Here is a 12,396-nt window from a genome sequence, read left to right as displayed (position 1 = left end):
TGATGAAGAAAATTAAAGCTCATTCTCATCTCTAATTCTTTTCTGTGTTCTGTGTTTGATCAAATCACTTTGTGCTTGCAAACATTTACCATTTATTTAACCCAGTCTGAACGCGTCATTGTATCAGTTTGACTTGAGGGCTGCAGACACTGTCATGGCAGAAGATGTACTGCACCTGTTTTTGTAGACTAGATGTTGATTGTGATGTTGTATCAACACTAATATCTAACGCTAATATCTGGATAAAACTGGATACACCGGATAAACTTAAAACTGCATCATGGTCAAGATAAAAATCAAAACACGGTATTTCCAGTTTTTTGGGGGGATTTTGAAGATACAACGTTTCCATCTGACGACAGTAAAATTCAAATATTCAATGTGTGAGGAGCTGAATTCCCATTAACTTGATTAATATTCTACACTTTACTTTGTACTTTGTCTGTCCTGCACACCTGTCTCTGTTAGCCAAAGCAGTGCTTCTCGTCTGTGGAGGAATGCATCGTATTTTGTACCCATTACCAAGCCTGCCAAGTCCTGACTCTGCCTGCTGCAGCGCATCCCATAAGCCCACAGGCTCAGCTGACTGATCGATAGACCACTTAGCGGCCGTGAGCTACACATCCCAGTCATTTGACCCGCTGGAGCTGTGGGAATGAGCACACAATCAAATGAGCATCGAGCCACTGAGACAAATGTGCTGGACCGCCAACTTGAGGAACTTCCTCTTCCTTGAGAGGCAGGAATACAGATACAGTACTCTGCAGACCAGGCCTGTTTCACTACACGGTTATAAATATGTGTCCTATAAGGACTTACACATAAGTTGGCATTAATGTAGTAAATAAAGTAACATAAGAGAAGGTTCTGGTTCTTTCAAATCTTTCTCTAAACATAATAAATAATCACAAGTCAAAAGAGCACCAATCAAAGTCATAAGAGAAAAGAATCTTCTAAGAGTTTATTCTAGCTTTACCACGACTGTTTAGGTTTTTAATTACATTTGAGTGACAGTGGCCAGGAACAACCAAATCAACCCCCGTGACTGTCTTGAGATTCTGCTATTCAAATATTGTGAAATCCTAATATCCTCCCCATAGAAGAAGAAACCTCTCATTTACTGTAAAATAACCAAAACTGTTAAAAATGGTTTTTAGGGCAATCAAATGTAACAGACACACAGTTCAATACAGGAAAACATGTTACATGTGATGAGCTTCAGCTGTCAAGAACAACTCAAAACCTGAAAGAACTGAACCAATTATATAACTTTATATATAGTCAGTTGGTGACTACTCATAACATCCAATTTAACGAGACAAACTTTATTTCCAAATTCATAAACTTGGCAAGTCTTATCTGGGGATATTATAGTGAAGGTCTTATCTTTAGTTCTGGGACATCACACAGACAGACTGCAGCATATGAGGAAGACTGAGGCAGAGATTAGAGGCGTTTTAACTGCAGCGGATGGAGACAATAGTTTGCAAACACTCAAGTTTACAATCCACGATTGCCAACAACACAATCTGATAAATTCCTGCCAAAAGTCCCACAAAGGAAGCTGAAGCCACCTGCTCTGGTATTTTATTGCAGTTGAATGAGTAGAAACCCCTCTCTCTTATTCTCTCTGGCTTTCTCTCTCCCTCCCTTCCTCTGTCTCTATTAAGTCACACAGAAGGCTGTAATTCACTTTCACTAATGCAGCTCTGCAGAAGCCAGTGAAGTACATAAAATTATGAAACATTTCCCAGCAACCTTAGAGGTCTCAGCTAACAGCTGCCAAAAAAAACCTCCTCAGTCCTCCTTGGCCTCACACTTCCTTTATAGAGTTATGGCCGGAGATGTAATGGAGGTTAAAACCATTTCAACTTGGCTCCCCAATCATTTTTATTTGCAAAAAGGGTTTCTGAGGTTTATCTGATTTTTTTTACTGTGAAGAATTAAGAGATTACATGTGATTATTCTGAAATTATATTTAAACTCTAGATAGTTTAAATACCTTTTAATTTTCTACTATAATTTTCCACTTCCACGTTTATTTGGCCTGAATTTATTACATTGAACTTTGCATCTCTTTACAAATATTTTGCATCTTTTCAATTGTTTTGTGTCTCTTTGTTTTTGTGTTTCTTTGTGGTCACTTTGTGGTAATTTTCCATCTTTGTGGTCTTTTTGTGTCTCTTTGTGGTGCTGCCTGACAGTTGTATTAAAAGTAAAATATCATCATTATGATAAGGTAAGAAACAAGCTAAATAGTTCCAAAATATGCAGTCAAGCTTGTTTTCAATCACTTCGCTCCATCAAAGAGACCTAATAATGTGATTGGCTACAACCTGATTTGTTATCCTCCCATCTGCCCTGTCGTTTTCTCAGTCAGTTGAGTGCAGAGCGCAGTTGGAGGCCTTGGAGGAGCCTGAGTGCCAGCAGATAATGCAGAGAAGGCCAGACAGACAATCATGATGATGACTCTTGGAGGCTGAGAGAACAGTGAGAAAGACGTGGCGCCGGGCAGGCATTAGTCTGAGAGGACATTAAGGCTCCTGCTTCCAGACAAAAGATCTGATGAAAGGGAGAACAGTAAATATGATTACACTTCATATCGTAGAGAGAGGTGATACCTTCATCTCTCTCTCCATTAATCCTCCTCTACTTACAGGTCAAGGGCAAACTAAACTGGAGCCTTAGAAACCAGGTGGACAAAAAAAACAAAAATCTAAACAGAAATACCTTTGTGTTTTCTTATTTTTTTGGCTTGTGGCTCTTTCAAATGAAGCACTGTTTTGTTAGTGTGGATGTGGGTTGTGAGTAGTTTAACCAAACAATGATTTGTCTTTCTTTGATTTTCTCTTTCTTATCCTTCACTTGCATCTTATCCTCATGTCTTAGTCCCTCTGGGTGACTTGAGGAAGAGATGCCATCATCTTCTGTCGACCAAACATCATTTATTACACAACAGTTAGTTCCGACCAAGTAATTTGATTGGACGAGAGTCATTCCATGAGTGCTGATATAGGGGAATTGGGACATTTAACTATATGTATCACTCCGCTTCACACGTGTTCTGTTAACCGTTAATCAGCGTTACCCTAACCATCGCCAGGTATCTTAGAGTCTAACAAACTTTGCAAAGATATTTCCAGAAGTAACCTTTGAATTAAATTGTGTATGGTCATCAGAAGAGGATGAAAGGAAGAAGCCTGGATTCTTCAGCGCACAGGTGTATTCATATAACATCGTCAGGTCAGGAAAATATTTGTGTTACTTAGCAGCAGTTCAGTACCAGTCCAGTTGTGGAACTATTTGTGTTGGCGTAGCCAAATTAATGATAAAATAAACGAACAAATTATCATCTGTTGTTACTTATTTAACTAATATTGCGCTCGTGGAACTGTTGGATAAAAGCAATATTACACGAGAGGGAATGATGTACTGAATATCAGCACGGCTGTGATTGTATTCGGTACTCGTTCTGCGGCTTCGTACCTACAACCGAACCACAGCCGTGCTGATATTCAGTACATCACTCCCTCTCGTGTGATATTGTTTTTATATATATATATATATACACACACACACACACACACACACACACACACACACACACACAAATATATATGCATATATGTATACTGGGTTGGGAGGAAGAAAACAAACAGTTATAAGCTTAAAAGGTTTGTGTAAAAATGTTTAAAAAACAAGAAATGTATAATGTCTCATTGACATTAACTGACACATTAAAGTACATAAAAAAATTGTAGAACTGATTTAGTAGAATGTATTGTTTAGGGAAAGTGGGAATGATCCCATGTCAGAATATTCTTTCTATGTGACCCACCTCTTATTTCTACCTGATTTTCAACCTTATTGACACCATTAAATAGTTTTTACTGCTGAAAGACAACAGTTACCCTTGATACAGGTTAAAATGGGAAAATAACAGATCATGAAAAGAAAAATCTTTCTGATGCATAGTGAAGATTTCATGTTTTCTTTATCAATCAGACTACACTTAACACAGATCCACGTGAAATAAGATAATGAGAAGCACCCTCTCTCTCCCTCTCCAGCCCCTCTATTGGCTCATGGAGTTTCCCACCTCTACCAGTCACCTGACCTTCTCTCCCCTGAGCACCTGATCCTCATTACCTTACTGCCCTCTCCTCCATGTTGACCTGCCTTCGAGTCAAGAAATTGTAAGCCTGTTTGATTTCAGTGAAGTCATTTAAACTCTGGTTCTTCTTCCTTGTTGCTGTGACATTTTAGACTGCTGTGTGCACACACTGATCTGCCCGCTAATGTTTATTTTATTTATCTGGCTGTTTTTGTGCCTCATGTCTGAGCCAGTAATTCATGCAGCTCTTGGTGGGAGGGGAAGTGGTGCAGATCTGAATCATCTTCAATTTAAGGTAGATTTTTAAGAAGTCATAGATACCAGATTGGGTTTCTTCTGGGCAAATACTAGCATTTAGTTCCTGAAGTCAATCCTGTGAATTACAAAATATAATGTACTTTCATTGATTAACTAAAGCAAAGTTAGTTTATTCCTTAAATACTGTGGACACATTCCTTCTTCACTGTAGTCTAATTATAAACAACTGAAACTTCTTTCCAGGGCAGATTGAGACTTTCACAATCTTGCTCATGGACAGTTTGTTTCTGTGAGATATGAAAATGCAGATGCACTAATTTGTAGTCACTAAGATTAAACTGATAATTTCCTGAGATAGGATAGCCTCCTTAATTACCATGCCAGAGGGAAAAAACATCCTGAGAGTACACAGTATATCCTCTTAAAAGCTATTATCCTTTTCTATCATTTCTATAAATGTCTCAGAGCGAAAATATTTTTTGGCTAAGCAACTGAATTTTGTTTCCGCATTTTGTTGGCCATGAGAAATTGATAGGCATGTTTTCCCTGTTGCAGCTTCACTGCAAAAACTAAAAAAAAGAGAAGAAGAAATATCTTGTCAAACAACAAAAAAGCATATACTGGCTTGATTTGAGATGTTTACTTAGATTAGTCTTTTTTCTGTGTCTTTTGAGAATAAAATGTTCTATCCAAGGTGTTTCACAACATCTCTAACATTGCAGGGAGGTGATTCATTGCAGCCCTCCATTATTTAAAGTATGTGTTTTTATCTGAACTCAGTAATGTCCACTTTTACAAAAATGAATGTTCAGAGTCAAGGGCATAAGTTTGGTCTCAACATTGATAGGGACACAAGGATCCTGCGACTCCTCCAAAACAAAGAGATTGACTTTTTAATGCTGTCAACCAAATGGTTTATTGACATATGAGATTTGAATTTACATTCAGAAATGTCCATACGCAAATGTAATATGTACATGTGTTGAATTTCTATATATGACATATATATGGTATGGTATAAAAGTCACAGTATAGTAAGGCATAAAAACGTCATATTAATGATGCATAAAAATTTCATAGTAAAATTAGCTTAACAAAATCATAGTATAGTAAGGCATAAAAATTCATATTATAGTAAGAGATAAAAATGTCATAGTGTAGAAAGGCATAAAACGTCAAAATATGGTAAGGCATAAAAAAGTCATAGTATAGTGAGGCTGAAATGTCATACTATAGTAAGACACACAAAGCCATAGTATAGTAAGGCATAAAAAGTAAAAAAAAACGTCCAGTATAGTAAGGCATAAAAATATAGTATAACAAAGCATAGAAGTAAAAAAAAAGTAGGCAAACAGTAAGGCAAAAAAAGTCATAGTATTAAGTTATTTAAACATCATAGTATAGTAAGGCATAAAAACGACATAGTATAGAAATGCATAAAAAGTTATTAAAACGTCATAGTATAGTAAGGCATAGAAACGACATAGTATAGTAAGGCATAAAAAGTCATTACAACATCATAGTATAGGAAGGCATAAAAACGTCATAATATAGCAAGGCATCAAAACAACATAGTATAGTAAGGCATAAAAAGACCTAAAAATTTAATAGTATAGTAAGGCATAAAAAGTGATAAAAACATCATAGTATAGTAGGGCATAAAAACGACAGTATATTAAGGCATAAAAGGCATAAAAACGACAGTATATTAAGGCATAAAAGGCATAAAAACGACATAGTATAGTAAGGTATAAAACATCATAAAAACGTAAGGCATAAAAAGTTATTTAAACATCATAGTATAGTAAGGCATAAAAACAACAGTATGTTAAGGCATGAAAGGCATTATAGTAAGGCATAAAATGCATAAAAATGACATAGTATAGTAAGGCATAAAAGGTTATTAAAACACCATAGTATAGTGAGGAATAAAAAGTCATTAAGACTTCATAATATAGTAAGGCATAAAAATGACATAGTATAGTAAGGCATAAAAGGCAAAAAAAAGGCAGAGTATAGTACATCATAAAAGGCATAAAAACAACACAGTATAGTAAGGGATAAAGAGTAAAAAAATGACATAGTATAGTACGTCATAAAAGGCATAAAAACAACACAGTATAGTAATGCATAAAAACTCCTAAAAACGTCATAATATAGTAAGTCATAAAAATGACATAGTATAGTAAGGCATAAATACGACATAGTATAGTACGTCATAAAAGGCATAAAAACAACACAGTATAGTAAGGCATAAAGACAAAAAAAAAGAAAATAGTATAGTAAGGCTTAAAAAGTCATAAAAAGAACATAGTACAGCAAGGCATAAAAAGTCATAAAAATGACATAGTATAGTAAGGCATAAAAAGTCATAAAAACAACATAGTATAGTAAGGCATAAAAACTCCTAAAAACGACATGGTATAGTAAGGCATAAAAACGACATAGTATAGTACGTCATAAAAGTCATAAAATTGATATAGTACAGCAAGGCATAAAAAGTCATAAAAATGACATAGTATAGCAAGGCATAAAAAGTCATAAAAACAACATAGTATAGTAAGCCATAAAAAGTCATAAAAACGACATAGTATAGTAAGCCATAAAAGGCATAGAAACGTCATCGTATAGTTAGACATAAAGAGTAAAAAAAAACCCAACATAGTATAGTAAGCCATAAAAGGCATAAAGACGTTATGGTATAGTAAGGCATAAAACGTAACGACAAAACAACATAGTACAGTAAGGAATAAAAACTCCCAAAACGTCATAGTATAGTCAGGCATAAAAACAACATAGTATAGTAAGCCATAAAAGGCATAAAAACGGCATAGTAGAGTAAGGCATAAAAAGTCATTAAAAAGTCACAGTATAGTAAGGCATAAAAATGTCATAGTATAAAGAGGCAGAAAAGGCCTAAAAAGTAATAGTAATATAATAAAAATGACATAGTATATTAAGGCATAAATGGCATAAAATCGACATAGTATAGTAAGACATAAAAAGTGATAAAAATGACACAATATAGTAAGACATAAAAAGTGTTAAAAACTACATAAAATAGTAAGGCATATAAACGACATAGTATAGTATGGCATAAAAGGCATAAAAACGACATAGTATAGTAGGGCATAAAAAATGATTAAAACGTCATAGTATAGTAAGTCATAAAAACTTAATAGTATAGTAAGGCATAAAAAGTGATAAAAACATCATAGTATAGTAGGGCATAAAAACGACAGTATATTAAGGCATAAAGGCATAAAAACGACTTGGTATAGTACGTCATAAAAGGCATAAAAACAACACAGTATAGTAAGGCATAAAAACTCCTAAAAACGTCATAATATAGTAAGTCATAAAAATGACATAGTATAGTAAGGCATAAATACGACATAGTATAGTACGTCATAAAAGGCATAAAAACAACACAGTATAGTAAGGCATAAAGACAAAAAAAAAGAAAATAGTATAGTAAGGCTTAAAAAGTCATAAAAAGAACATAGTACAGCAAGCCATAAAAAGGCATAAAAACGACATAGTATAGAAATGCATAAAAAGTTATTAAAACGTCATAGTATAGTAAGGCATAGAAACGACATAGTATAGTTAGGCATAAAAAGACATAAAACTTCATAGTATAGTAGGCCATAAAAATTACAATTTATTAAGGCATAAAAGGCATAAAAAGTCATAAAAATGACATAGTATAGTAAGGCATAAAAGGCATAAAAATGACAGTGTAGTAAGGTATAAAATTGACATAGTATCGTAAGGCATAAAAAGTCAAACAAACAACATAAAAAGTCATAAAAACACCATAGTATACTACGATGAAGTATAGTAAGACATAAAAAGTGATAAAAACGACAATGTAGTAAGGCATGAAAAGTGTTAAAAACGACATAGTATTGTGAAGCATAAAAAGTCATAAAAACGAAATAATATAATAAGGCATAAAAACGACATAGTATAGTACGTCATGAAAAAGCATAAAAATGTCATAGTATTGTAAGGCATACAAACGACATATTATAGTAAGGAATAAAAACTCACAAAAACATCATAGTATAGTCAGGCATAAAAACAACATAGTATAGGAAGGCATAAAAAGTCATAAAAACGACAGAGTATAGTAAGGCCTAAAAGGCATAAAAACGGCATAGTATAGTAAGGCATAAAAAGTCATTAAAAAGTCACAGTATAGTAAGGCATAAAAATGTCATATTAATGATGCATAAAAATTTCATAGTAAAATTAGCTTAACAAAATCATTGTATAGTAAGGCATAAAATGTCATAGTATAGTAAGTCACACAAAGCCATAGTATAGTAAGGCATAAAAGGTAAAAAAAAACGTCCTAGTATAGTAAGGCATAAAAATATAGTATAACAAAGCATAAAAATAAAAAACAATTAATATACAGTAGGGCAAAAAAAGTCATAGTATAGTAAGGCAAAAAAAGTTATATTGATATATATAACAACGACATAGTATAGTGAGGCATAAAAATTCATAAAAACGTCATAGTATAGTAAGACATAAAAACGTCATAGTATAGGAAGGCATAAAAACGTCATAGTATAGCAAGGCATCAAAACAACATAGTATAGTAAGGCATAAAAAGACCTAAAAATTTAATAGTATAGTAAGACATAAAAAGTGATAAAAACATCATAGTATAGTAGGGCATAAAAACGAGATAGTATATTAAGGCATAAAAGGCATAAAAACGACATAGTATAGTAAGGCATGCAACTTTATTAAAAAATCATAGTATAGTGAGGAATAAAAAGTCAGTAAGACGTCATAATATAGTAAGGCATAAAAACGACATAGTATAGTAAGGCATAAAAGGCATAAAAATGACAGTATAGTAAGGCATAAAAACGACATGTATAGTACGTCATAAAAAGCATAAAAACAACACAGTATAGTAAGGGATAAAGAGTAAAAAAAAAAGACATAGTATAGTAAGGCATAAAAAGTCATAAAAACGACATAGTATAGTAAGGCATAAAAACGACATAGTATAGTAAGGCATAAAAACGGCATAAAAACGACAAAGTACAGCAAGACATAAAAAGTTATAAAAACGACAATATAGTAAGGCATAAAAAGTGTTAAAAACGACATAGTATAGTGAGGCATAAAAAGTCATAAAAACGAAATAATATAATAAGGCATAAAAGGACATAGTATAGTAGGGCATAAGAAGTGTTAAAAAAACGACATAAAATAGTAAGGCATACAAACGACATAGTGTAGTAAGCCATAAAAGGCATAAAAACGTCATACTATTGTAAGGCATACAAACGACATAGTATAGTAAGGAATAACAATTCACAAAAACGTCATAATATAGTCAGGCATAAAAACAACATAGTATAGGAAGGCATAAAAAGTCATAAAAATGACAGTGTAGTAAGGCATACAAACGACATAGTATAGTATGGCATAAAAGGCATAAAAACGACATAGTATAGTAAGGCATAAAAAGTCATTAAAAAGTCACAGTATAGTAAGGCATAAAAATATCATAGTATAAAGAGGCAGAAAAGGCATAAAAATGACACAATATAGTAAGACAAAAAAAGTGTTAAAAACGCCATAAAATATTAAGGCATACAAACGACATAGTATAGTAAGCCATAAAAAGTCATAAAAACGACATAGCAGTGTAAGGCATAAAAGGCATAAAAAGGTCATAGTATACTACGATGTAGTTTAGTAAGACATAAAAAGTGATAAAAACGACAATATAGTAAGGCATAAAAAGTGTTAAAAACAACATAGTATAGTAAGGCATAAAAAGTCATTAAAACGAAATAATGTAATAAGGCATAAAAACGACATAGTATAGTGAGGCATAAAAATTCATAAAAACTTCATAGTATTGTAAGGCATAAAAAGTCATAAAAACGACATAGTATAGTAGGGCATAAAAAATGATAAAAACGTCATAGTATAGTAAGGCATAAAATCAACATAGTATAGTAAGGCATAAAAGGCATAAAAACGACATAGTATAGTAAGGCATAAAGAGTCATAAAAACGTCATAGTATACTACGATGTAGTATAGTAAGACATAAAAAGTGATGAAAATGACAATATAGTAAGGCATAAAAATTCATAAAAACGACATAGTATGGTAAGGCATAAAAAGTCATAAAACGACATAGTATAGTAAGACATAAAAAGTCATAAAAATGACATAGTATAGTAAGGCATAAAAGGCATAAAAACGGAATTGTATAGTAAGGTCTAAAAAGTCATAAAAACGTCATAGTTTGGTAAGGCATTAAAACAACATAGTAAAGTAAGGCATAAAAAGTCATAAAAAAGCGAAGTATATTAAGGCATAAATGGCATAAAAACGTCATAGTATAGTAAGGCATAAAAAGTGATAAAAACATCATAGTATAGTAAGGCATAAAAGGCATAAAAATGACACAGTGTCGTAAGGCATACAAACGACATAGTATAGTAAGGCATAAAAAGTCATAAAATCGTCATAGTATACTACGATGTAGTATAGTAACACATAAAAAGTGATAAAAACGACAATATAGTAAGGCATAAAAAGTGTTAAAAACGACATAGTATAGTGAGGCATAAAAAGTCATTAAAACGAAATAATGTAATAAGGCATGAAAACGACATAGTATAGTGAGGCATAAAAATTCATAAAAATGTCATAGTATAGTAAGGCATAAAAGGCATAAAAATGACACAGTGTCGTAAGGCATACAAACGACATAGTATAGTAAGGCATAAAAGGCATGAAAACGACATAGTATAGTAAAACATAAAGAATCATAAAAACGTCATAGTATACTATGATGTAGTATAGTAAGACATAAAAAGTGATAAAAACGACAATATAGTAAGGCATAAAAAGTGTTAAAAACGACATAGTATAGTGAGGCATAAAAAGTCATTAAAACGAAATAATGTAATAAGGCATAAAAACGACATAATATAGTGAGGCATAAAAATTCATAAAAATGTCATAGTATAGTAAGGCATAAAAGGCATAAAAATGACACAGTGTCGTAAGGCATACAAATGACATAGTATAGTAAGGCATAAAAGGCATGAAAACGACATAGTATAGTAAAACATAAAGAGTCATAAAAACGTCATAGTATACTACGATGTAGTATAGTAAGACATAAAAAGTGATAAAAACGACAATATAGTAAGGCATAAAAAGTGTTAAAAACGACATAGTATAGTGAGGCATAAAAAGTCATTAAAACGAAATAATGTAATAAGGCATAAAAATGACATAGTATAGTGAGGCATAAAAATTCATAAAAACGACATAGTATAGTAGGGCATAAAAAATGATAAAAACGTCATAGTATAGTAAGGCATAAAAGGCATAAAAACGACATAGTATAGTAAGGCATAAAGAGTCATAAAAACGTCATAGTATACTACGATGTAGTATAATAAGACATAAAAAGTGATGAAAACGACAATATAGTAAGGCATAAAAATTCATAAAAACGACATAGAATAGTATGGCATAAAAAGTCATTAAAAACGACAAAGTACATCAAGGCATAAAAAGTCATAAAACGACATAGTATAGTAAGGCATAAAAAGTCATAAAAATGACATAATATAGTAAGGCATAAAAAGTCATTAAAACGAAATAATATAATCAGGCATAAAAACGACATAGTATTGTAAGGCATAAAAAGGCATAAAAACGGCATAGTATAGGAAGCCATAAAAACGTCATAGTATAGCAAGGAATCAAAACGACATAGTATAGTAAAACATAAAAATTCATAAAAACGTCATAGTATTGTAAGGCATAAAAAGTCATAAAAACGACATAGTATAATAGGGCATAAAAAATGATAACGTCATAGTATAGTAAGGCATAAATAAAATAATAAGGCATAAAAACGACATAGTATAGTAAGGCATAAAAATTCATAAAAACGACATAGTATAATAGGGCATAAAAAATGATAACGTCATAGTATAGTAAGGCATAAATAAAATA

This window comes from Seriola lalandi, unplaced genomic scaffold (assembly GCF_002814215.2).
Source record: "Seriola lalandi dorsalis isolate HSWRI2012SDOR001 ecotype SW California unplaced genomic scaffold, Sedor1 jcf7180002054443, whole genome shotgun sequence".
NCBI classification, from domain to species: domain Eukaryota; kingdom Metazoa; phylum Chordata; class Actinopteri; order Carangiformes; family Carangidae; genus Seriola; species Seriola lalandi.
Note: the sequence above shows the minus strand (reverse complement) of the source record.